This window comes from Haemaphysalis longicornis, unplaced genomic scaffold, assembly GCF_048455015.1.
Source record: "Haemaphysalis longicornis isolate Haplotype H1 unplaced genomic scaffold, Haemaphysalis longicornis Haplotype H1 scaffold_1, whole genome shotgun sequence".
Classification (NCBI taxonomy): Eukaryota; Metazoa; Arthropoda; class Arachnida; order Ixodida; family Ixodidae; genus Haemaphysalis; species Haemaphysalis longicornis.
This window is the reverse complement of record NW_027526203.1, coordinates 261,407,966-261,435,375: the sequence shown is the minus strand read 5'-3', so window position 1 is coordinate 261,435,375 and position 27,410 is coordinate 261,407,966. Positions and strand designations below refer to the sequence as shown.

The window sequence follows — 27,410 nt, the reverse complement described above, 5'->3', positions numbered from 1 at the left end:
AGGAGAGAAGATGCATAAACTAGGTACCGGGCGCGCCGAAAAGGCCGCGGGGCGTGATCGTCTTCATCGGTCGAAGCTTGGGCGATTGCCTTCAAATCGCACGCGACTGTACGCATATCGAACATCTGGGAATGATCGTGCTTCTGAGCAGGACCACGAACGTCGACCGTCTACAACTGCAGGCTACGAAGAACTCAGTGTGTGCGCTATCTTCCAGTTCGCCTGTGTGTTTGCAGAATAGATCAAAAGGCGCCACCAGTGTTCGGTTTTACCCGCCGTGGTGGTTCAGTGGCAAAGCGTTGCGCTGCTGAGCACGAGGTCGCGGGTTCGATTCCCGGCCGCGGTGGCCGCTTTTCTGATGGACGCGAAAAAAAATTGCCTCCATCTCCCCGCTAGGGAACCCTGGTGTGATGCGGCGCATCTGGGGGTTCAATTGGCGCTTCCATTGGGTTGAAGGAGAGGAGACCGCGGAGGAGAGTCGCGCATGCGCGCACATGCGCACCGGAGCAGCCGTTAACGCAGCGTTAACGCAGCGAAGCGCGCGCCAACCAAGCGCGCCAGCTGTCGTTATGCTAATGCGCCGGAGTGAGAGTGTTGCACACAGCTGTGGGAGAGGCTAACGTAGGAGGGCTGCGGACGGACGCCGCCGCCGACGACGCAGGAGCGACATGCCACAGAGCAAGAGATGCGCCGCATCTAAAAAAAAGAACGCCCATGTGTACGAGCTTTCGGCCCACGTTAAAGATCCCCAGGTGGTCAAAATTAATTCGGAGCCCTCCACTACGGCGCGCCTCATCGCCTGCGTTCCGTGGGTGCGTTAAACCCCCACAATAAATTAATCAGTGTTCGGTTTTACTGCGGGGTAGAGAATTTCCTCGTTTCATTTATCAGTCCTCCTTCATCATATTCATGCTTGTAATCACTGCACATCCGGCGTAGAAATTGCGTTTATACACGAGCACGAGGGACGACCTTGGGAAGTGTACAGCGCAACCGACGCACGCATAAGCGATTCACGACTACACTCGTTAGGCTATGTTCAGACTACCGACGCAAAAGCCATATCGTGATCTATGGACGTAAAAAAAAAACGACGTCACGCAGTTCAGTTGGCTGAGACGTGAAATGACATCATTCTTTAAAGTTATTACGACAGTTGCGGCAACAGTCTGAATCCGGCCTTAAGCGCTTGTTGCTTTTTTTAAAAGACAAGATTCCTTCTTGGGCTACTTAAACGCGAAAATTTTGGTCTGTCTTTGTGTCCCTCGATTCAGCCTCCCGGCCAAAAGTTCTTGAACGAGACGTTTACAAAGGTAAAACATTTCCGAACTACCGAATCTGGTGGCGATGCTCATACTTGTCAACATTGCTGAACAAGAATAAAACACAAGACATATTTGAGGCAGGACATCCATACATAAATTGTATTTGCAGAGTTATTTTAATAAAAATGCAATACTGCTTGATTTTTGCAATAGCAAACAAAATATAGGCCCTGGAGAAATTGTTTTGCGTCAAAAATACAAAGAGCGATCGTGGGGCCCTGTCGTGGCGGCATTCTGAGAAGTGCAACAATAACCAAAGGTTCCAGTAGATGGTGTGCGAGCAGTCAAATGCGGCAAAATTGAACTGACTTGAGCAAACATCCACCGTGTTCATCGTGGCAGGAGCGAGGCGGGCGGGAAGTGCGTGAGAGGTGGGCTGGAAAGAGAAGGGAGGCATTTACGTGGCAAGGAGGGGGGGGGGGGGGGCGAAGAATCGTCTTTCTACGACATTTGCAGCGAAGTGCTTGGATACGCGGACAATATTTTAGCGCTGCAAACGTTACTGGGCTGCTTTGAAGGCTTTGTGGCTTGTGTGTCTCCTTTCATCCAGCGGAAGCAAGTGTGATATGACTTCACTTTCATTTCCAACCGTTGGCAGTCATCAATACCTGTGTTTAAATTCACCCAGCGACGCTTCCCCTTCACACAACATCCATGTTTAGGGTCCACACCTTCTTAGCCTGAATATATGCCATGGGCTTCTTCACGATCTAGGTAACAAAGAAACCAAGAGGCCGTCGTTTGCCTTACTGTACTGACCCCATGTTTATTGATTGATTATAGGGTTTGATGCGCCGACGCAACGCAGGCGATGAGGCGCGCCGCAGTGGAGGGCTCCAGATTAATTTTGATCGCCTGTGGATCTTTAACGTGCGCCGAAATCTCGTACACACGGGCGTTTTTGCTTTTCGCCTCCACCAGAAATTAAGCGGCCGCCGCGGCCGGGAATCGATCGCGCGTCCTCGTGCTCAGCGGCACAGAGCCTTAGCCGCTGAGCCACCGCGGCGGGCGACCCCATGTTCAGGCTCCCTGATGTCTAGAAGGCGTTAGCTGAATGTAGGGCCTTTCGGTAGTCCAGGGCAAACAAATAACTTGTATTTGGCCCACTTATTCTGTCCTGCTTTCATAGTTCGCTTTATTTTGCCCCTGTTTCTCGCACTGGCCCTTGTTAGCATTTGCGCTCTGTAATTTCCTCCGTATACCGGCGGATTCGGACTATGAAGGTATTGGGTCATTTTTGACAGATGGCGGCGTTGCGGTTGGTACTTCCTCGAGCGAAGAAGGAAAATGAATATGTCAGCCTGAAGGCCCCAGTTGGTGCGTGGCGCTGAAAAGACTTAGAAGAAAGGACAAAAAATGTCTGCACTGTCCCTAGCAATTTCCTCGAGGTCTGCGCGCCCCGTGTGTACGCCAGGGCAGTCGTGTTGCGTGACGTACCTCACTTCGTCATCGGGTCTTTCTTCCGGCGTCTTAATTTTGATCCTTAAACAACGCAACCCAGCGGCAGGCGTTGTCTGAAGCTCGGGCAATTCGGGTGCGAATATTTGCACGCATGCCTTGCGTGGGCGCCGTGCGTGGTCCACTGTTCGCTGGCATGCACGGCTCATCGTTCCGCGTGAATCCTTCTTTTCCGGGTGTTCTCGTGGTATTCGCTCGAGCACACGTCGCCTGTCGGAACGGTCCCCTCAAGTTCCCCGCTCAACATGTGACCTGTTTCTCCGTCGTGGGTACTGCGTCCAGTGCCGTCGGACACATTGAGGCAGTTCGGGGGTACGTCCGGGATCGTTACCGGCAGCGCGGAAACTTCTGTAATCAGTATCCAATAGCGCTTCCGCGTGCAACGTCATACATAAGCTGAGACACTGAGACACTGTTTTTGACGCAGGGTTTGTTAATTCCTGGACGAAGTTCAACTCCAAGGTGTCCGAGTGCGCTTGAAAGGCTGCGGCGTTCTCTAGCGTTCCTTTTCTCAGCAGGGGTGTGGATGCTTCTCTCCGGCTGCTTCACAGGCAGCTATCGTCGGCCCTGTCAGTTGTGCTGAAGACGACCGATAATAATAATTTTCAGAAGACCATTGCCGTCCTCGTAATCGTCAGCATCATAATCCTTATGGCGTGTACTGTAGGCTGAGGGCCTCCCCCATAGACTTCTAGTCGCTCCGATCCTGCCTGGTCGGAATCGATTCCCTGTCCTCCGCATTCTCTTATCTCACCTTTCACTGAGTTTTGCGTTCTGCCTCTACTTTTTTTTTCGTCCCTCGGTCACCCTTCTGTGGACTCAGATGGTCCAACTGCATGCTGTCAGGCTCCCGGATGACGCGTCTGGCCAAACTCCTCTTTTCTCCCTAATCTGAGTTGGGATATTGCCTAATCATTGACGCTTTTTCCAATCAATAACCGTTGCAGCTATGGTCCTTCTTTTCATGGCCATTTGAGACGATGCGTGTTTTCTTCCCTATACAGTAGAATCTCGTGGATACGATCCGGCATAATATGTTTTTCGGCTTAATACATTTTTTCTTTTTATTCCCGGCCCGACGTCGACTTAGAAATAATGCATTTTTCTGCGTTTAATACGACCACACTCTTGCCGAAAATCGGATAATACGAGTGCGAAAATGGATCTTGACCGACATTTCTAGAAATCTTACGTTTATTCTTCACAAAACAAGCCACGATCTGCACGTTTTAGATCCTCTGAGGCCAAAGCAGCGCCGGTTTTGCGGCGAAAACATCGCTGCCAGGCGTGGCCACTCCGTCCAAAATGATGATACGTCAGGCGATGCACTGCGGCATCCAGCGAAACGTAACATAACCAAGGGAGGTGCGCAATGCTCTCAGAAGGCAGCGACTGTCTTTCCCAACTCCTCGCCTTGCTCCGTGCTTCCAACGCTGCATTTGTTTTCTCCTTCTGCCTTGTTGCTGCGTTCGGTGATGCTGCTGTGGTTCTGAGGCTTAGCAGAGCGGAGAGAGAGAGAGAGAGAGAGAGAGAGAGAGAGAGAGAGAGAGAGAGAGAGAGAGAGAGAGAGAGAGAGAGAGAGAGAGAGAGAGAGAGAGAGAGAGAGAGAGAGAGAGAGAGAGAGAGAGAGAGAGAGAGAGAGAGAGAGAGAGAGAGAGAGAGAAAGAGAGAGAGAGCCGTCGGGCTGGCTTGCTACGCTAGATGAGAGAAGAAAAACAAAAAGAAAGAAAAGAGAAAAAGTGTGAAAACGAAAAGATGTCATTTGATGCGCCCAAAATTTTCAGTCACAAACTCTGTCCAGTTCTGTGCTCCGAAGAAAGTCCACGAGAGCCTTAATTGCCCCTGCAGCCTGACTGGGACCCGACCAAGGACCCAAAACAGCCCTCAGCTCAAGTCCCGCACCAAGCTACCTGCACAAAGATAATATGAGTTTCTGTCTGTGCACGGTGTACTTTCGACACACGCATATAACATGATGAATGTCTTCTCGTGAGTCACATCTGGAAGAAAGAGGTGAAGATGCCTGCTGGATTTTGTACAGGTAATGTCCCGTGTAGGCCACATTCAAGCGCAGACTATGCAGAATGGCTTCCTCGCGCTTGCTAAGTCCAGGTGGAATTCTGAAGGTGCACTTGGTATCAATCGCGTGAAGAGGTGCGTCTTGCTGCCTTCTATCAGTCCAGATAGACATCTGCGTTTTCCATGCGGTTGATGAGGCCAGTATTCAGGGCCGGATTAAGGTGGGGGCTACGGGGGCTGCAGCCCCGGGCCCCCAGCTGTCAGGGGCCCCACTCGATCATACGAAAACAAATGTATCTTGAGTGTGCTCGCTGCCCGCATTGAAAGTTGAAGGTATGAGCTTCAACCTCACCTTCACACCGAAGCTCACTAACTCGTGACAGGTGGGGAGGAGTGGGGGGCCCCTCACGTTATGGTTGACAACCTTCGAGTGCATTTCAATTTAATTTAGTTATTCCTACTCCCCTTTCTTGTTTTACCGAGGTTTATGAGAAGACGTCAACTGGACCAAAAGACTCGATTTCCGCTCCGGTCTTTTTCGGCACAGGTCGTTTCGGTAGTCTTTTCGATACACGGACATCTAAGTACGCGGACGTTTCGGCGCGCGCACGTTTCGGTATAAAAAATGGTCAGGCATGCAAATAATGAAATGTTTGAAGAACATTGTAAATTGTTTACACCTGAGGGACGTTATATGCAATTATTGACAACTTAAGCACTGCCCTACGGGCTCATACACAGTTTCTGCCACAAATTTTAATGTATAGCGCTTGACAAGGAAGTTCCTTGTGATGACGACCTGTTCAATGAAGGTAGTGGAGTAGTTGAATCGCATAAGCGTGATTGATATCGACTCTATATTTCTCGCTGAATGGTCGGCGTATATATGGTTAGTTAAATATTCAAAGGTTGTGCAGGCAACTCGCGGGGTCGTTCGGCTTCAGCCCGCGCCTCTGTGCTGTAGCCTCTGCAGGCTGCCTGAGCAACAAGCGCTGCGGAAGCTACATGTCCGCGCGACTCCATTCGTAGCGTAATTCTCTAGGCGCCACTCCGTGTGGACGCAGAGGCCGCCGGGCCAGCCCGACCCTAGCGGCTCCCTTCGAGCTGGGGAATCAGCAGGCTTAGGCGGTGTGAAGAGCTCAGGCATGGACGCCAAACAAAGCAACAACAAGGTCTGTTTTCTTTCGGGATGACGAAAGCTGTGTCCACTTAAAAACACATCCTGCTTGCGACCCCTTCTATGCCGTCTTGAAAACGGACCTCCGCCGCGACTTGGGGAGGGTAAGCTGTTTGTCCCCGTGGGCGCTTTTCGCTTTGGAATAAGCCGGCGGACGGCGCGGACCAAAGGGCGGCCCGCAGATCTGGTCCAGCTTGGGTGCGGCGGCAGGAGAAGAGGAACCCCCGAAGGAGTGCGGGAAAACAGTGGACGCGGCAGACTTGTTGAGGACTCGAAAACGAGAGGTCCACCCACACTCGCCTCCGTCGTAGATCCCGAATCTAGACGAGAAGCTTCAGCGTGTTTCCACTGCCAGTTACGACCAAACAATCACCCGAGCGATCTGCAACTATTGCGCGGCACCGACGGGAGCAGCAGCGCGGGGCTGAGCAGAGACATTTTATCCCTACTAAACTGTTGTCTGATGCCATCTCTCGTGCTCACGTGTCGCTCTCCGACCCTATGTGGACCCGTTAAAGTGTAACGGCTTGCCGACTAGCAAGACCAGCACAGCTCCGCAACGGGAGTTCATCACCGCTGAAAGTTCGACGGCCATGCGCAAACCCACGCACGAAGCGGATCGCTCCCCAGCCCAAAAGGCTACAATTTTCTGCTTATCGTCTATGTGCTAGTAGTGCTGCGATAGACAGGTTGTGTTACTCGACACGTCCGAGCCCCCCCCCCCCCCCCCCAACCTCCTTCAAAGGCGGCGGGTGGTCTAACCGCCACGTGCTTTCTCGTCTGCGCGGTTAACCTACAGGATTTTGGCCCGTTAGCCGTGGCGGTCAGCTGTTTGGCAGATGTCTGTGAGTGACAGCTGCCTGCGCGGACTTTGAGCCCTCCAATATATGCAGGTGGAGAACTTTACAATAAAACTAAAACCTTGCAAGCTTAATAAAATACGCTTCTTGTAAGAAAATACTCTTCTGTACCATGGCGTGTGCAGGCCGACACGGCACTTCGACTAACTGTGAATATGTGATGGACCGGCGATCAAACCATACTATCTTTTACGCCTGATAAAATTCGTTATATAATACTAGACATCAAGCCAAGAAATTAGTTTCAGGAAAGCGTAAAATTATGTATAATTTATCACTGATCAGAGAGCAAAGCGTAGGCTAGAAAAATTTTCACCTATTAAAGCGGAATCATTATCATCATCATTATCATCATTATCATTGCGGCCCCAAGGACGCAGTAGCCCCGGGCCTCAAAGTTTCCTAATCCGGCACTGCCAGTATTGCCGCATCCTTTCTCGTGAATGGGATCGGCACAGCTTCAGTGCAGAGACTGTGGGCAGATGAGGCGGCTTTGTCAGCTGCGTCGTTGCCGGCAACTCCGCAGTGGGCAGGAAGCCACTGAAGACCTACGCTGTGTCCCTTTCGTATGGCTTGTAAGTGCAAAAGATTGATTTCCCAAGCCAGCTGTTGTTTTGAAAGTGACTTTAAAGGAGCCATGAAGAGAAAATACAACTTTGTTTAATTTGAAAGAACTAGGATTCAGTATCTCACTCAGCTCCATTAGAGCCACAAAAGATGCATTTTAACGAAAAAAAAGCAAGAAGTATTTAAAAACTTTCAAATTTTCCGCCACAGTGACGTGTTATGAGCAAGAATGACGTCACACGGGCCAACAATAAATCATAATTTTCAGTGCGTTAACTGCACGTTAGAATTCAAGTGATGCGGTGAAATGGAACTAGAGGCCCCTTTACAGACGTCAGTCTTGTGTCGTCGCGACAGGTCAGTTAGGCGGCCGCCAATTGCAAAAACAAGGTTCCGTGACGTCATAGAAAAGTTGCGGGAAATTGCCTAGGGGGTCGCGACTGCTTCACACGTTTTCTTTCATATCTCCGTTATTTGTTCGAAGATGGCGATGATATTGGTATCATTGTTATCGGGACTAAGCGGTCTTTCTAATAAACCCAACTTGTATTTTGTCTTCATGGCTCCTTTAAGCTCTCGAGTGCTGACCTGGAGTCTGTAAATACAGCCCATTGATTGGCCGGCTGCTTTAGAATATACTGAAAAGGAGCGCGCAGTCCAGCCAGCTCAGTAACTGTCGTCGGGGGCTTGTGGCTTAATAGGGCGCAGATGGCAGTGAGCGACGAAGGAATCGAGATCCCTATCGCCGACGATGTAGCCGTCACTGAGCCATCAGTGTACACATGAGTGTAGCCTTTGTATTGGTTGTTAATATGCTCCAAAGGAAAGAACTTTAGAGCCGGGGCTATTATATCCGCCTTCCGCTTAAATCCAGGTACCGTGGTGACAATTGTCATAGGAGGGAATAGCAACGGAGGGTGAGGAAAAGAGGCTGAGGGCTGACACTGGGCGGGCATAGCGTGCTGCACTTCAGAGGCCCAGGCGGCAGCAAGAGGATGCCCATGTTGCCTTGCCACAACGCGCAGGCGCGTGCGAAGTTGTTCCATTGCCTGCAAAGCAGTGGGCGGACGCCGTCTGCTCTTGTCATGGTTCCCATTGTGGAGGTGGTCTTCGGGACACCAAGACATATCCTCAGTATTCGGGCCTGCAACCCCTCTAGTATTTTAGAATTCCCTTTGGAAAGAGAAGTCAGGGCTGGGAGGCTATAGCGAAGTAAGCCTTCGCAGAGGGCGAAGGCTTACTCTTTGGATAACTGTTACCCTGTTTGGATAATACGATTTTCGGAGAATACGTTTTATATTCTGGTTCCCGTGAAAAACTTCTCGACCGGATTCCACTGTAATTTGTGGCTGCAGGCAATGGCGTACGCAGGATTTCGTTTCGCAGGGGGCCGGGCCACAAAAAAAGAAAAAAAAAGAATAAAACGTAACGCAAAAACACCTAAAAATCAATAAAGAACATCGGCATTAATTGGCGGTACACTAGAGGCGACATGTAATGAATTATTTTTATTCTTAACAGCATCTAAAAATGGCTGATCCGTGTTGAGAGCAAGCGTCCAATTTGCGCTAATTTGTTGGGTTGTCATTTGCGAACGAACAATAATTTCCAGTTGTCTTAATTGGACAATAAGCCGAGTCAGTGCACTTGTCACGTCCCCCCTGCCTACCCGGAAATTTCGCAGGGGGGATGTCACAACATTATCCCCCTACCCCCCCTTGCGTACGCCAGTGGCTTCAGGAGTATAGCTGTCCGCTGTCCTATAGTTGTCGCAACTCTTTACGCACTTGTAGTCTTCTCGTGCCTTGGCGTGAGGTAACTTAGCCACAACTGCGCAAAGTTGTCGGTGCTGATCCTAACCTCTTCAAAGAAATCACGCGTAGAATTTAATGCGAGCTGGGTAGCATTCGGGAAACCCTCTTACCTAACTATCAGCACGTTAAGCCTGTCACTGAAAAAATCGTATGCTACGAAAGCGTCCACACGTTTATCTGGAGCACCAGATTGAATTTAGCCTGGCATGACCGAAAAATTATGACAAAACACAGTTCAAACGAATGTGTAGGACTTTAGTGACCCCTTAAACTTGAGAGGAATGCAGCGCAGCATTCTTCTCAAGTTTAAGGGGTCACTAAAGTCCTACACATTCGTTTGAACTGTGTTTTGTCATAATTTTTCGGTCATGCCAGGCTAAATTCAATCTGGTGCTCCAGATAAACGTGTGGACGCTTTCGGAGCATACGATTTTTTCAGTGACAGGCTTAACGTGCTGATAGTTAGGTAAGAGGGTTTCCCGAATGCTACCCAGCTCGCATTAAATTCTACGCGTGATTTCTTTGAAGAGGTTAGGATCAGCACCGACAACTTTTCCAAGTTGATTACATTCATCCGCCGTTGCCAACGCACTTCCACACAGCCATGTCCATAATGTCTTTTTAAACCCCCTTTTCTTGTTAGAAGCATGACTTTTAGCATTGCTCAGCTCAGATGTTGCTTTTGAGTCACGTCGTATGCTGGGTGTGATCACTGTCCGGATTCGCTCCATTGATTGATGCGACTGGCGGCCACCGATGTAGGCCCGCAAAATGCTATAGCTTGGTTTAGGCGTACGCGATTTTTTTTTTTAAAGGCTAAAGCAGCGTAGACAGTAAAACGTGAAACTAATAATAACGGTATGCAGATCAACAGACATGCAGCCGCGGAATTTCTTATTCTGGTGCAGTTCTGCGCTGCCTTGCAATTCAGTAAGTAGAGATTTGTTAGCACATCACGTGCGTTTAGGGCGTTTACGAGGGCCTAGCGCGCTTTGATTAACAATCCAGTTATAACCTGAAAACGACGCGTCGCCTTCTAGCACAACGTGTACGCCTCATGCATTTTATGACTTGTAGGCATCCAGTCATGGTAAGAAATGAGGTTATGGTGCGTTACAAGCCGTGCTAACGTATAGGAAAGAAATAAGAATAACTGCCTCCTCCGTTTTAAAATATTTCGATTAGTTTTACTCTTTCTCTCTGAGTGACGGGGGAGCGGGTCATCCCAGCAGCAAATATTACGCGCGCTCGACGGATGATCAGTGGCGGCAGCAGCGGGGCTCACAAGAAGAAGCTGCCAGTTGTCGGCCAGAAGTCGGGCCGGGCCACTTGCCTCGAAGCGCTCCCGAAGCCTTGGGAGGAAGCGGCTGCTCGAGATTTATATAAGGGCGCGCAGCTGGAGCTGTCCTCCCAAAACGGGTTCGGGCGCATGCTCATCCATCTCCACTATCGGCGGGACCCGACCACCCAAGGCCCGCAGGAAGCGCGCCCCAAGAAGTGGGTCGAAAACCCGGTCAGCCGCAGCCCAGGGGGGCAGCCGCCCCAGTCGGACCGAATTTCGGAACAGTCGGCGTCCTGCTCGGCGAACGGTCACCGATCAGGCGGCGACAGGTCAGCTTCTCGCCGCCGAATGCGCACCGCCACGCTCGCCACTGCTGTGTCCGCCCACCGGGGTGCGTCCAACGGACACTCGATGCGAGCGCGGATGACCATTGAGCCGGTGGTGACACTTCTACTGCGGTAGCAGTAGCAGTGTTGTCATTCGGAGCGGTGGGACTCGATGTCCATGTGCGTACGCGTTAGCCTCCGCAGACGGAAAGCAGTGAGTACATGTTTGCGTGTGCCGCTTCGGCGATACAGGGGGGTGGGCAGAAGCGGCGGTTCTCTCCTCCGTTCAGGCGGGGTTTTACACGCAGAGGCTGCGCTGAAGACTCCCAGAGACTCGCTCAGCATGTGGTCCTAAACGTGCACCGAAACATCGTACACACGTGGGCGTTTTTGTTTTTCGCCTCCGCTAGCGAAAAAAAAAAAACATATTTCAGACGCTAACTCGTTCAGATAATTCGACAATTCAGCTCAGCTGTGGCGAGTTCACTCCAGTATGCCATAGCAACGCCCTATCGCTTTAGCAGCGCGAGCTTCCCTGGTTACCATAGCGACAGCGCTGGTCGCCTCCAGGGCAGAGCCACGACAGTCGCAGTCAGGCAAGAGCGCTGCGCTGTACAACAATACCGCGGCAGGGAATCGCAACCATGACTTCGTGCTGTGTATCGTAGTGAAGTAACCACTGATCCACCACGGCCTGCTCAGGATGGGCACACTATGTCGTGGTGACGATACGGTTCGTTGAAACCGTTTCGGCTGAAATGTCACCTCAGGGAAAGCACAGAAAACCTTTCAGCCTCCTATGAGCCGACAGAAGGGCAGTCTAAGCGGAGAAAAGAAAACAAAGCAAAATACAGTCGGTACCAGGCTTGACGATAACTATAGCTAAAAGTTGTAGAGTCAGCTTCCTTTGTTCGTAGGGTGGAAATATGAGCGAGTAATTAATGTTGTAGCCTGGAACACTTATTTCAGTTTGTTTGGAGCGTTCCGTCAATCAAAGCGTCCTTCTTTTCCGGCGGAACACTCCCAGTCGCCTGCCACCCTCACGCCGCATGCAGAAAACAATGCGAAAGTTTTTGGGTGGACTGCAGAATAGAGTAATATTGTCGTCGTGATCTTCCCGTTCAATCAACTCTACTCATAAGGTACCCATGCCGCGTATCCGCAGTCAACTGCCAAGGTACACAATGGGCTTCCTGTTGTTAAATGTTTTTAGCCGCACGGTAAAATAAAGTAAAGCCGTACTGTTTTTAAAATTGTGGATCATACGTCCGACGGAGAGCCTCGTGAGGTTCGGACGTAGGCAAATTAGCGCGTTTCTACAGTGACGCCCTTCTCGCCGACTTTCATTGCACTGAACGCCGGAGTAGCCAGTCGGACGCCTTAGTTAACACTGATAGTTTATGTTCTGCGCAATAGCTGCCTTCTTCCTGGACATGCATTTTGTTTTTCGTCTACGGACAGCCTTTTCACTCTTTTGAAAAGGCTTGCGGTGAACGGTTTTGCTGAGGCTGAGCATCGGGCCACGTTGGAGGTTTGTTGATTTCGGCCGCGTCGATAACAATCTGCAGAGGACACTCCACCAGAGCAGCAGCAGCACGGGCCTTCGTCGATACGAAGATTGAGCGATTCCAAAACTGCGCGCCACAGCGAAAAGAGAAAACAATAGCGGACGATTACGCCAGCACTTCCCGCACGGTGACCGGATGCGCTTGATCCGCGGCCCGGAGGCCGCTGCCAATTTCGGGAAGGCCTTCCGCCGCCGCCGCGCAGCCGGCTGCATGACGGCGTTTCCGCCTCTTGTCTAATTCGCCGCCTCGTTTCCCAAATTGCCACCGACCGACTCCGCTGCGCTTCGGAGGCCGTGCGACGGCGACCCTTTTGTTACTTTTGTAATCGCCTCCTTCGCGGGCGCGCCGCAATGGCGGCCCGCCGCCATCGATCAGCGGGTCATCCTTAATTGTCCCACCAGATGCCACGGGTATACTCTCCCAGGGCGCAGCGGCGGGGGAGGATGGACCTCGGGGACCCCTCGAGCTGCTCCGAACGAGTTCTCTCGATTTCGAGGTCGCACCTGCACGTCTGCTGTCCGGCGGCAACGCACTTTCCGATGCGTCGTGCGCCGCCGTAGTAATCGGCACCTGCACGGCCCGCTTCGGCACCGGTGTCGCGCTGCGCAGCGCGCGCAGTTCGGGTGTTTTATTTTTTATTTTTATTGCCGCTGCTGCCAAACAAACGGGACGCGATGATCGCTAACCCCGTGTGAGCTGCTAACTCGTGCGGGCTGATACATTCGAAGCTCCGCCATTCAGTCGAGGGCAGCAGATCAACAGCATGCCCCCGCAGACAGCGCGGATAGCTTTCAAAGCACATTAGTAATCTAAGGCATGTACTGAACGTACCACGTATGCCCTCCGTACCCAATCAACTTTTATATTTGTGCGCGTGTGTACCGTATAAACCGGAATATAGGTCGAGTTTTTTTCCAAAAAAATCCGCACAAAAGTCACCCCTCGTCTTATATAGCGGTCATTGGCAGAATGTAAATCGTTGTCTGGAAACAATGTGCAAGCGCAGTCCGTCGCCATTGCCATTCGTGTCGGACTGCTCTCTCGCACTATCAGGCTTTTATTTGATTTCGCTTTTCTCTAGTTTTTCGTCTTTTACTCGTTTATTGTGCGTGCGTGCATACATTTCTGTACGTCTCTGTTCCGAGATGAGTGGCGGCAGTTGACGCCAGTTCACCGCGGCATTTAAGCTGACGGCGATTGAGTCACCGAGCAGAATGGGAATATGGCGGCGCAACGCCAGTTAGGCGTTTCGGAGAAAAGTGTGCGGTACTGGCGGAGCCAAAAAGCCAAGCTGTGCGCGTGCAACCCCCGAAACTGATCGTTCCGTGGACTTCAAGCGGTCCACCCCGAGTTGGAGAACAAAGTGGTGGACTTCGTCCGGGAACTTCGCTCACGATCGCTCCGGAGGCCATGCGCGGACCGGCTCCGCGAACTGTACAATGAGTGGATAGCCGGCGACAACAAAAAGACCTATACGGGCCGGTTGCGACCGTGTCAAGCTGGGTGTCCTCCTCTTGGCAGTCGCTGCCCGACGACATGGTTACACGAGCGTTCAGGAAGTGCTTCATCAGCAACGCGCCTGATGGCATGGTCATCCTTGGACGACTCTGAGAGCTCGGACGAGTGACTTCGGCAGGCATAGTGAGTGGCAGTGACAGACGGGCGTCGAAAATAAATATAGACATTGTGAGTGCGCTTCTGTGCCGAATTATTTTTTTTTTTTGTCAACTTTTCCCACCTCAGGGTAGGGGGTCGACCTATATTCCCACTCGACCTATAATCCGGTTTATACGGTATGTGCGTTACTGGAGAATTTTAGCCCGCACCTGAAAATAAAAATACGCTCGTCTGGTCAGGACCCAGGCGCCGCTGCAAGGTGGTTACCGAGCTGGGGTCGTACCCACTCTGCCGCAATTCGTTTTATGGAAATTGAATTGCTGGATTTTATGAACAGCTTTTATCCGCTGTTGGGAAGTCTGGCAGGCGGAACAATAATTGATCATGGCTTGCATAAATTGCCTTAACTCTAACCAGCGACGACGAAAACAGGGCCGTTGCTAGAAAACTCGTAGATCGATTGCATAGAGCAAGACTGCAGAGATCTGTCGGTTGCGAGACAAATTCACGGGGTCATCAGGGGGGTGGGATGAAGCAATCGCCGAGGATGAATAAAAGAGCAGCCTCTGGATTGTTTCGCTGCTTTTTCGCCTTCTTGCCTGCATCGCCCCCTCATTCTTCTCCCCTCGTGGTCACCTCTCCGTTCACGTTCATGATTCTGCTGTTCTGCCTTCTACTGAGAGGGAGGTGCAAGCAAGAAGGCGAAAAAGCAGCCAAACAATCCGGAGGCTACTCTTTTATCCATCCTTGGCGATTCCTTCATCCCACCCCCCTGATGACCCCGTGAATTTGACTCGCAACCGAGAGCTCTCTGCAGCCTTGCTCTATGCAGTCTAGGCTCTATGCAATCGATCTGTGAGTTTTCAAGCAATGGCCTTGTTTTCGTCGTTGCTAATTACTCTGCTGTGAAAGCTCTCAGTGTTTTTACTTCCTTAAAATTCCCTTCTCGTGTTCCTGCCTGCTCGCTTGTTCCGTTTTTCGCATTTGAAGCGCTGGAAGTCTCTCTGAGGTAAGAGTCCTCTGCGAAAGTTTATTATTATTATTATTATTATTATTATTATTATTATTATTATTATTATTATTATTATTATTATTATTATTATTATTATTATTATTATTATTATTATTATGTTCAGTCATCTAAGAGCAATGACATGGAATCGACTTAGAGAACATGAAATTAAAAATGAACCCGCACAATGCGCCAGCTCTTTCTAGTGACAGTAATAAATGTTACATGGGCTGCTTTCTGAACCGCTCAATTCCCCTGTCTTACAACGCCCTCCTATCACACCGCGTACACGCGTCGCAGTCGATTAGGGCTACTGGTGTGGAGAAAGGGTGCGAAAACTACGCCTTTTTTTACTGCAAAACAGCGAGACAATTTTGTGGCTTCGGGGGACCTCTCTCAGTTAAATCGGCTCGGAAGTGGCACGCTTCAGTTTTTGTGTTATTTTGCTGCGGTTACACGCGCAACACCTGTGCGCGCTCGCATATGGGGAGATATCGAGCAGGAAGGCGTTGCAAAATGGCAGGTGCACAGGAAAAGGGTTCGTTTGTGAATCGCAACAGCGAACACGTGGAAGTTGGCTGCTGTGAATGAGCGCATTTTGTATGTACGAGCGGACGACGTTCGTAAACTGATCTCGGCTACGACCGCCCACATACACGTCGCGTGGTCATGTTCTTTACGCGTATGCTGACGGGATGGGATGGTGCGTACCATCCGAAGTGTCGCGTATGCTTTGCTCTGGCGCTTATCCTGCCGGTCTCTCCTCTCGTGCGTGCGCGAGGCACGGCTCGAGCGGCGGCCATTTCGAAACTGCAATCGATCCTTATTACGCGACTGGCCAAGCGGCGGGCCTGACTGCGCCGCTGGCGGGGTCGACCGCGTCGATGGGGAAACGTCGCGCCTGAACTTTCGAAAAGGGGCCGCTCGCGCGGCGACGTCACCCACGGCAACGGGATGCGCGTCGCGCCATCTGGCGGCTGTTCCCCGCTACGCGGCTCCCAGCTGGCCGACGCGCACTTTCTGTGGCGTGGACGGCGACCGCTCAGAGAGGGAGAGTTGCTCGACGCCGCTGGCTGACTCACGCACGCTGGTGCCCGTGCTGCGAGGTCGACGCGCGTCGTCGCTACCGAGAAGGCCTCGTTCGTCGTTGGGCCCCGGGCGCGGCATAAGGATGCGACCGGACAACGCAGAGGCGCGGGCCAACGTGGTGCGGTACCGATGTCGGCGCCCCATCTGGATTAGACTGCGGCCGTAGGAGCGAGCCCGGCGAGAGTGACGTGATACGAAGCCGCCGTGAGTCAATCAACCCGTTTTCGTGCGTGTGGGTGCGGGGCGCGTTGTCATAGTTTTGCTGCGCCTTTTGTTCGCTGAGCGGCACGCACGGCCCAGCAAAATATGGTGAAAGATGCGTGTTGCTCTGTTTTCCCCCACCAGCTTTGATGTCGGTCCCGCTAACCTTAGCTCACTAGCACCGTCGCGATAGCCTGTCCCGTGTCAAGCGTAGCGATGCGGGCCTACAGTTTTTCAATTAGTACTCGGGCCTTCTCCGGAAGTAGCTACTTTACTCCCTCCCTTTTCCGTTTCATCCCTACTGCGATGCCGTGTAATACGCCTGCGCGTTGGCGGCGACCAGGGCCCGCGAGACGTGCCCGAGACGTCGCGTTTGTTTAGGTAGCTTTGAAAGCGCTACGCGCCTGATTGCAGTGTTTGCGAGCAATATTGGCAAATGTGCGCGTTGCTAGAGACCAGTACGCAATAGGTGCGTTCATTCAGAGCGTGCCTGTTCCGTTCTGGTATGTTTGTCTGTTCCTTCACTGTTTGATTTCATTAGTTATGTCAAGCTGAATTTTTTGTCGGCGTCGCGGCCTCAGAAGCTCGCAACGGCCGATATAATGCCTTTTAGCATCGAACACCGACCTGCCCTCTTTGAATGCGTTATCGAAGTTGACCCCGTTCGGCCTTTCGAGTACGGAACAGTCGCCGTTGTTATCTCCGACTTCAGGCCGCTCACCCGTTGGCGCGACGGGTTGGCCGATAAGTGTGCGTGTAAACAATAAATTTCATAACAATATTTGCATAGGGCATTCTTAGGATCCTGTATTTTTCTAGGTGCATGATTCACTTGGGATTTGCGTCTGCTGGCGCCTGTTTGTCCGTCTCTGCGTCGCTACCACTACTGCATATGCATGCGACCTTTCTTGGGCGCCGCTGAGTGGTGTTGCAGGGGAGGTCGAGCGTCATTGTATTGTGGTGCCCGATTTATGCTGCATCCCATATTAGAGCTCTGCAGAGTGGCGAAGTCGTTGCGATGGCCCGCATACAGCGAATTATGCAAATCGGGGAAGGTGGCCCTTTCGATCGCGCCTTTTTGAATAACTCTGCCGCAGCTGCGGGTCGACATCGTTGGAGGAATGGCTATACGTCGTACCTACTTTAAGCAGGGTCTCATCCAGAACTTTTCCCGGCGGGGGGTCAGCCTTTTAAGATTGATGATGACGTGTTTCTTATTCCGCCAATGCATGCCATTTTTGCTCTAGATGAGTCCTTTTCCGCGTAATCCGTGCACTCAGATGAAAGGCTTTTACGTCAGTTTCTCCAGGGTTACATATGACAAATTACTCTGCTTAGCACTGCCGAGTTCGTGGCCTCACTGCCTGAAAAATGTATCAGCGTGCTCTACAGTGCAACGCTAGTTAGTTTCCCAGATGTGGATTTATGCATCGACCATCCCACAGTACGAAGATAAGGAAAAAAAAATCTATGCAGTGAACGGTAAGCGTTTTGCAAGGGCTGACAACTAGAACCGTTATTCTTATGAGAAATAGCATTAGACTTCGCCGAGTTGCATTGGTGGGGGTTTTATGTGTTCTTTTTCAATATGTGACCACCAAAGGCGGCGCGAGTATGTGATGCAGCATCACCTTTAATAATGCTTATGCTAGATTTATATCAGGGTGTCGAACCGAAACCGAACCGGTATTTCTGCCGTAACTGAACCCGAACCGTTATTTTTTTGAGCTCGCTGAACCCGAACCGCAATTGAACCGAAAAAATAAATAACGGTTACCTGTTCACAGCGAAATGATTAGACCACCCGTTGGTGATAATACGCGCTAAATTTTATTGAGGGCTTTTCTCTTTCACGCGAGATCAACTTCGTAAGCTGCTCTATACGTGCTCGCAACATGGGGCAGTATATGTCCTCCACCATGTTGCAATGGTATGCCGCTGCTGGTGGCCCGTGCAAAGTGCACGGCTGAACGAGGTGCAGTCTCGGTATCCTGCAGCCGATATGACACATTCCTTCCTTCGCTGCGACTGTACAGGAGCAAGCAGGCTGCAATATTGTTGCATCGCGCAAAGGTGAAGGTCCCCACACCGTAGGCGTTCCTTCTTGTTGCATTCCATAACTTGCTTGGAGAGGCCCCACACATGAAAGGTGCAAATACAAGCCCAGTGTTACTCGCAGGACCGATTTAGTGGCTGAGCCACTGGCGAGCATGCATGTTCGATTGGCGCCCCCTGCCGCTGCTTTCGGGCTGTAGACGAAAACTAAAACCGTCTGTATGTTGATATTTCGACGCTGGTTAAAGATTCCCTGGTGCTCAACATTTTCATTCCCCCAGCAATATGCGGTGCACCTCGTAACACAGGCACAGCATAGCTTCGGGGCGTCAAACGCGCCACATTTCTTAACAAGTGTGCTCGCGCGGCGAAACAAAAAGAAAAGCTCTATCACTTAGCTTTAAATTATTCCGCATAAAGTCTATAAAGGAATAGTTACCGCTCTTTTTCACTGCCCACAGCCATCGAACAAGCACAAAATCAAGTAGTATATTGCTATCTAGCCGTCCCTCCTTTGTCCGACCGTTCACATAACTAAACTTGCCAGCACTGCGATGGCAGCGAGTGCCGTGGTGCCTCGTACAATCGTTAATTGATGACGAAGCGTAGAGCGGACAAGTTTGGGCCGGCCATTTGCCCTCTTGCGTTGACGTCAGAACTTCGCTATAAACCACTACAGCCAACAAGATCATAACTCGAGCTTTGTAGCTATAAAACTACACATATAATGAAACGTGTTTTTGAGGCATATGATAGAGAACAACACTGGCAATTTCTGAAAGTTCGAAAAATCCAAGATGGCGTTTTTTTGTATTTGTTTCAAAATTAAAGCAAAATTTGACACGTGCAATATAGAGCATTTTTTAAATAAACCATTCATGCATCATCAACTAGGATTGCCACGAAAAATGAAAAATTATGAGTGAATAATACTAAAAAATTGAACTCCCTAGCTTTTCAAGATGCAGAAAAATGGGACCTAAAATTTTTGCAATATCTGAAGGTGAGCCATGCTTGTTATTTTACTTCTAAAAAGTTTCTTTCCGGAATCAAAATATAAATAAGTTAACCCCTTTAAAAGTACGCATAATATCGAGAGAAAAAAGCCTGCAGTGATAGCAGCAATTGTTCGTGTTTTACGGAGGAAAAGTTTCGAATTTTGAGCGATCCACCCAACGTGAATGCGACCCAGGACGTCTTTGGGATGTTCTTAGACAGGGAAGGTTTCTTTCCTGCATACTTAACTTCAGGTGTCGTATACGTTGTGTCGAGGAGCTATATATAATTTTTTTGTCCAAATTAAAAATGTCGAGCAAACGCACTTCTCCTATCTCTCTAGAAAATACTCCAAACTATATTCCCTAGGACGGCATAGGAGCTGATCGAGAAAAGTGCTGGTGAATCGCCATTATTTCATATGTTTTATCCTATATATCTGGCCCAATCAATAAAGCTTGTCTTTGAAAACGCACCACTGTTGTTGTGAAAAAGCAGTATTTTGGCGGTTTTTTTTTTTAGTATTTGGTGTTTATGGCCACTTTGAATTAGTAAACATTTTTTCACACTTCGGCTGATAACTCAACGCACTTTACCGGTTTGCGAACCGGTTCGGCCCCACGATTTAGTCTAACCAGAACTGAAACGGAACGAAATGAATTCACCCGAACCAAAACCGTAACTGCACCGGCATTATTTTTTTTCGGTTTGGCACACTAAGTTATATACACAATAAATATGCCTCCTTTCAAAAACCACAGCTTATCTGAGATCACGATGTCGAAATTCTTAGAACTCGCCATATTTTTGATTTGTTGTACCTTTTAGAAGTACTGCATTCGCGCATGCTAAAGAGCAATGCCGACGTCATTAAAAGAAGTGGTTGTTCTAGCAAGTACAGCTTTCGAAATCACCATTTGTGATCTGACATAGCATGCGAAATGTGATTCAGTTGGGCTGTTGACAGGGGCTGATACCGCAGACGGTGCATTTTGTAGATGTCAAGCCGTCTCCTGAATGAACCAGAATGCACACGGCACCATCAGATCTAATCAAACGCCATGCTGCACAATATTCGTAGTAGCTCAGTTTTTTCCATTCCAGGAATATCCCCGGTAACCCGTCTGCCAGGTGCTAATTTATTTCAACCGTGCCACGGTTTAGGCCTATTTTAATTTTAGGCACGCGGCCGTGTTCAAAGTTGCACGTTCAAAGTTGTTACAGTGAATGTGAGCGACGTGCGCGGCAATTCCATGTTTATTGTCATCTCAACGTACTGAAATACCAGTTGTGTAGACTATAGCAACGAAGTACGCGTTACGTTTTTGCAGCGAACAATGGCAGGAGTTATTCCAGTAGTGATCTGCGCGCTTGCGGTCTAAATCGTATGGACTTCTGGACGGGTGGTAAAGGTTACGATGGCTGAAAACGTAGCGAACATAAATGTATTTTCCATTTCATTACCTCTGCCTCTTGTCGTGGACTGTGGAACCTTGGCGTAGCCCAATATCGCAAACCTTTTCACCTTTGTAGCGCTACCATGAAAGAGGTGCGTACCAGAGCGTAAACGGCTGATTAATGAGGAATAAGTTCGCAACAAAAAAAAAGTCACCCACGTAGATGCCCATTCGCGACAGGAAGGGCGGAATGGTCCCGTAATTTAGTTTGCCATCGGAACCTGGCTCCTTGTATCGTCTGTACTTCCCATGGGAACTACATGCTTGACATTTAGGAATTATAAATGGACGAATGGCGCGGAGAGCGATGGGTGGCGCTGCCCGCCTAATCCAGTCCCATGGATTGGATACGGGAGAGTGTGGGGCCGTAGTCAGCCACTGCAAGACCTCCTTCAGAATAATGTGCACGTTGTGGGTTTTTGTCATTAATCAATTGACCGATTCTCATTCCGATTCATTGCACATTCGTATACTGTCCGTTGCAAGCATTTTACTTGGTACTGTTCTCGGTTTTTCGCAGTGAAACTGCGCGCCCTCTAGCGCACCCACAATAAAATTATTGGACGTAAAGAAGAAATGCTGTAGGTTAATGGGAAACTCTTCCGCCACTGCTATAGGCCCCGTCCGTCGCCCCGGGCGGGCGCGTGGATCGCCCGATGTTGTGGTTTCGCATTTTTCGGCGCCGAGGAAACAGTTGCCGTGACAACCGGCGGCTTTTACTCGTGAACCCGCGGTTTCAGTGCACTTCTTTAGTTCACTTCATGTTCGTTTCGAAATTCCCATTTTGCGCGAGCCCTGATTGGCTGAGGGCAGACGACACGGATGTCACGTGACGCAAGTAAGGTTTCTGTACAGTGTACGGCGCAGGTCAAAGGCCTCGCAAGAGCATGCAACTATAGCCGCGTCTTGAAACGGCCGCAGCTGAAAATTTCGCCCCTGATCTGACGTCCCGTTTTCTCGATTCGTATTTGTCCGGTCTTAGTAAGGGTATGGAAAGGAAAATGGTGGGGGTCACGTTGAGGGATAGGGGAACAGCCGCGCGTGGATTAGGGAACAGACTAGGGTGGGAGACATGCTAGCTCAGATTAAGCAAAGAAAAAGGGTATGAGCGGGTCACTTCATGGGCATGCGATACAACAGGTGGACCATCCGTTTAACAGAGTGGCTGCCAGTTGACCGCAAACGCAATAGGAAGTCGGCCGAGTACTCGATGGAGAGATGAGCTGGGAAAATTCGGGCGGAAAGCATGGGCTCAGCTAGCGCTCGATAGGCGGGGCTGAAGATCTTTGGAAGAGGATTTCGTCCTGCAGTGGACATAAACAGGCTGCTGCTGCTGCTGCTGCTGCTGCTGCTGCTGCTGCTGCTGATGATGATGATGAAGAATAATGCTTGACAATTTCTTAACTCTTCTTTTACTCGTGCGTGTGCTTTGGGCGGAGGGGGATCTTCGTCCGGTTGCTTCGAGCCCACCGTCGCTCGATGCTGCGGAGGTCAGTGGGCGCAGCCGACCCGCCGCGCAGTTTACGACACTGCACCGCTGCGGCGTCTCTGGATGCACAACGAGCGCTCGTAAAAAGGCCGGCCCGATAACACGGGACGTTACGCCTAGACGATTATGGGCCATCCATGAGCGTTTCACCGGAACCGGTGTGCTGTTACGCGTGCGTGTTTGGCGGCTCAGTTAGTCCTGCTTCCCGTGCCAGTGATCCGATCACAGCCGACGATCGGCTCTAGTGCCGCGTGCATCCGACACCTACTAGAGCGGCACGAGTGTTAAAACTTGCTCGTGATCCTGAGTTACGTGGCAGGGAGTTGCTGGAGCAGCAATTTATAGTGGGCGCGCGCGCTCGTGAGGTCAAGAAGTGACTCGCGCGTCGCGCCGCGGCCACCACTGGCCAGCGCTACGGCCAGAGTGCAGCTCGCTGTAGGTGTGAGCTGCGTTACGGCTGGGGTGTTTTATTGTTGCGTGAGGAAGTGCACGGCCTAGACGACAGGAGAGCTCTTTATTGGTACTTACGCCGTGCCACCAGGGATAGAGCGTTCGATCGGCCAGGCGTGCGCTGCTGCGCCGGCGCTGTGTCGATAGAGATTCTTTTGCGACGCTGCTCTGACGGCGTTCGGACTTTCCGAAGTCCTCCCGTTGCGCGAAATTGAGTGATCACTGCTCTCGTTTACATCATGGCTGAGTCGTAGGAAAGCGAATATACCGCGTGTCTGTTTAATACTACTACTTTAGATGCCAGCCCTCGTGTCCGCCTACCCGTGCCGTAACCTCATACCCGAACCGGAGGGCCGTTCCGTGGAGACTGTCAGGGGCGTTTGGGAATGCGGATGAGGGCGCGCTGCTCTGCGGGACAGAAATGTTTTGGATCTACTGAAGATCTCCCCTCAGCCGGCTGTGCAAAAATCCTAGCTCAAGTTGCTGAAGCGCCAGTCTGCGACAGCGCTGTCACCACAGGGTGCCTGCAAATGCTATCACAATAACAAATTCGCCCCGTGTGTGCGAGGTTTCAGCACGCCTTAAGAAATCGAGGGGGTCTAAAGTAGCAGTGGGCTATGAGCGACCCAATACGTCGGGGCTCTCATACCCCAAATGGTGCCTTCAAAGTGTATTGCGGGTTTTCGTTTTACAGCGACTGTCAAACGAGTGCAACAATTCCCCCCGATTCATCCCGCGGCGTTCGTTAATAAATACTTGTGACCTATTTTTTGTGCACTTTATTTTTTTTTTGCAATGTCTTAGTGCTTCTTAGCTAAGGTAACACATGCCCGTCCTGAAGTGCTAGTTTTCGAATCGAAAGCCTGGCAGTTGAACTAAACGAAGTGGACGCTTTAAGTAAGTTGCCAAGCACAAGGTATGTTCCAGTTCATTGCTTCCCGGTACCTATAGGCAGTTTTCACGGAACTTCAGTGGCCTCATCGACCGGTATTAGATTGCTGCTTTCCTTGCGTAAAACAAGGCTACACCCATAGCCTTCACAACGCATGCTGTACACACCGGAGTAGCGGCGGCTATGAAGTTCAGGAGAAGCGCGTAACGGCTGAGTTGTGAACTGAAACGCCTTGCCTGCCTTCATGGTTCCTACTCATCATTGCGCACAAGTGATGGAAAGGGAGGCCAAACCGTAGTAATGCCTAATAGGCCTGCCGGTAATATCCAACGAGGGGTACCTGAATGGATGATATTGCTTGGAGACGCGTTTGCCGCAGCTTTTGCTTGACATGCCTTCCCGTGGGTAAGGGGTCCTGAGGCGTGGAATGAAGGATGAAAGGGTGACGCGGTGCTGTGGTCCTATTTTTCCCTCGTCCCTGTTGTTTGGGCACTTTTTGCACCAAGACGAATACGTACCAACTAACCCGAATGCCCATTCTGCTGGAGTACATAAAGGACTCGCTCAGCACAGGCCAAATGGTCCCCTCGTGCAAGAATTCCGTTAATCCTATCAGTGTTATGGCACATAAAAATGCGCGTGTATTTCTTCATCTCGGACACTCTTTTCGCAAAGCTGTGGAAGTCAGTTCAGGAGGACTTGTTGTTGGGGCATATTCTCAAGAGGTGTAGACGGCGCTAAGGAAGACGCCACACAGAGAGAGGTACACAAGGACCTGCGCCGGTCTTTGGGTGCCTCTCACTGTGTGGGGTCTTCCTTAGCGCAGTTTACACCTTTTCGGAGGTTAATTCGGCGCACGCGCTGGGCACGACGACCGGCGTGATCCTGTATGACGTCATCGTGCAACTTCCGGTTTACGCCTTCAGTTTGCAGGCGTTTCACTGAAGTTCCTCAGGGTGGTGCCATCTGTTTTTCTGGCATCGAAGCTTTAACAATTAATTGCAGGGTTTAACGCGCCGACGCAACGCAGGCGATGAGGCGCGCCGTAGTGGAGGCCTCCGGATTAATTTTGATCGCCTGGGGATCTTTAACGTGCGCCGAAATCTCGTACACACGGGTGTTTTCGCTTTTCGCCTCCATCAGAAAAGCGGCCGCCGCAGTTGGGAATCGAACCCGCCTCCTCGTGCTCAATAGAACAACGCCTTAGCCACTGAGCCACCGCGGCGGGTGAAGCTTTAACAATTACCCGGACCGCTGCTCGCGAGTGGCGGTCGTTGCGGCCTTGCGTGCGAGCAGCCGATATTTCGCTATGGTTTGGCTGAACTTTTGAACGTAACAAAACACCAACGTACGCTGTGCGGGAATTCCGGTAGTCTTGGACATCGCTCCAGTGCCGCCTTTTTTCAGCCGTTCGGGCTGAAAATTCAGCCGTTCGGGCTAAATTTTCAGGTGCGAACAAAAACTAGCATTTGTAAAGGTGAGCACTTGGATTGTGTTATGGCGGTTCAGTGATTCCCAAACGCGATCGATGCATTTATGAGTGGAGCACACACGCTTCACGTGTGACCCAGATAAGTTAGGACGAAAACTGCTATCAGTAACAGTTGGGTTTTGTTCTAATCTTGCCCGAGTGTTCGGTCTTTTTGCACCCATGAACAAGCGCAGTCAGAAGAGAGGACAGTCCGTTGCACCAAGCGCTGTACTCGGTGCAGGTACTGCTGGATGTGTATAGAAGGTTTGTACACTACGTCATCGCAACGCTGTCTTGTGACCCACTTCCACCTTCTTCAGTGCTCCTGAAGATAAGGTCATCAGATATGTGTGCAACCTTTCGCCGTGATTGTGGGTTACAAGCATGGCAGCTACGCTGACGTCAATGCAAGCCATGTATTGGGCGGCCAAATGAGTTGCGACTCGCAAAGGAGCTACGGATACAGCTGCCAGAGCCTATATATTCGCTTTCGACACGGTCTGTTAATGTCTCACGACAAGAGATATGATACGACTCCTTAAAAAAAGGGGGAAAATAATTTAGAAAAAAGCGCATGATGTACTCAAGCGCGTAAGCATGCTGCAGGCAGCACTAAACAAGCGAAATGTGTCGGCGTCGACGCAGCGCCGACGACGCAAGAGCTACACTTGCGCGTCACCGGAAGTGACGCTTCAAGGAGGCAACAAATGGCGGAGTTTGGAAATGACCTCAGCGAGAGGGGGAGGGGGGGGGGGGGGGGCAACTTTACAGCATATTTGTGCGCCTTCCGCTGTTCGCGAGAGAGTGATGTTTTGCCGAGATGTCCTTGGGCATGCAACTTCACTATTGCGCGAGTTCATTTAGCGTGTTCTAAACTTGTGTCAAGACCCCATTAATTGGTGCTGCGGTTTTCCAAAGTCTGCCACTTTGAGGGAAGCATTGCCATTTTAGAAAGGTCACCTCGTTTTCTGGGGTAATGGTTTATACGGTACCTGTAGCTTCTTTGCATTACCGTAGCGCAGGGAAACGGAGCGGATACTATGTCCATTCTTAAAAAAAAAAAGAGAAACATCTACTTCTATAAATGTCTGCAAGAGATTCGCATATGCTGGCTCAAAAACTTCTTGAGTGGCTAGTTGGCTTCTGGTTTAAAATAAAGATTAATTATTAAAAAAAACGAGCACGCGCTCGTTTGTCGACCTGCTCTATTACGTTTTTCTCTGTATGTGTGATAAATATTGTTTGTTTTAACTATATTGTATCATACGCGTGAAGGGTATTCGTTGTCACTGATCGTTCATGTGTTTTTCCTCAGATAAGCGAGTTACTAGAGCTAGTTTGATTCCACGAGCCTCGTCTGGGCCGTACTGCTGCGTATGAACAGAAGCGAACGTATCGGTTCAACTCCACGCAATTTTCAAACGAGAAAGGACAAACAGGAATTGTCAAACCGCGATAAAAGGCACTTCTAAGGTGCACTCATTGAAATTCGGCATGCTTGTTGTGTGTTTCTGGTAGCATGTCTTGAAGATGCATTGTTTTTGAGAGCCAAGTGCGTTACAGAGTGAGATATACGACTATCTCTTCCCACCGTATGCGCCGCTATATACTCTTCATTTTCATGGCGGTGGGGCTGGTGAAATCAGCGGCACTATTCTCTTTGGGCCGGCAACTGCGAGATTCTATGGCGCAGCTGTCCGATTCCCGAAACGGTTGGCTCAACCGAGATGCGTCCGTGGGTATTCTTTTTTGTTGAAAGGCACAATGTAACGCCTAATGGTCGGTGTATTGTTGCGTTAACGGAAGAGTGGAAGGGAATTTTAAGCATGAATATTATATAAAAAAAAAAAAAAAACTACAGCGAGAACGGACGCCTGCATCGCCCTGGTTGACAGAACGCACAAGCTGAATTCCGCTTTAAAATACTGAAGTCATTAAACCGAAAAAAAAAAAAAAACGGCAGAAGGGGGGTTATCCTAAATATGCTTCGCTCGTAAAGTACAATTTCTATCGCTACCAAAGAAAGAGCGACCAGATGTTTGCCTTGATCTTCAACGGTGGACCTGTAAAAAGGAGGAAATAACGTCCGCTTGAGCAGGCTTTCTAGACGCGCACTTGGATGCGCATCTCCCCTCAGCATTTGTCGCGCGATCTTATAATAAGCGGGGCCTTTCTTCCTTGATCTGTTAAATTCCGCGACGCAGCTGCGGCGGCCGATGGACCCGTTTGGGCTGAAAGGCTAGAGGAAAGAAACGCACGGTCTCCTCCTGACGTCGCCTCCAGCC

At 50.4% G+C, this 27,410-nt stretch overlaps 1 protein-coding gene across 2 annotated transcripts in view; it reads left to right on the top strand.

Annotated features, from left to right (window-relative positions):
• Jvl (javelin-like) overlaps positions 1 to 27,410 on the top strand; it is a 256,088-nt gene that overhangs the window by 175,664 nt on the left and 53,014 nt on the right. The window contains exon 1 of one of the 2 annotated variants that reach the window (XM_077676542.1): positions 16,027 to 16,318. The exons of the other annotated variant lie outside the window; for it this stretch is intronic. The gene's annotated coding sequence lies outside the window, so the exon portion shown is untranslated. Of the gene's footprint in view, positions 1 to 16,026; positions 16,319 to 27,410 lie in introns of those variants that run through there. 2 annotated transcript variants of the gene reach the window in all.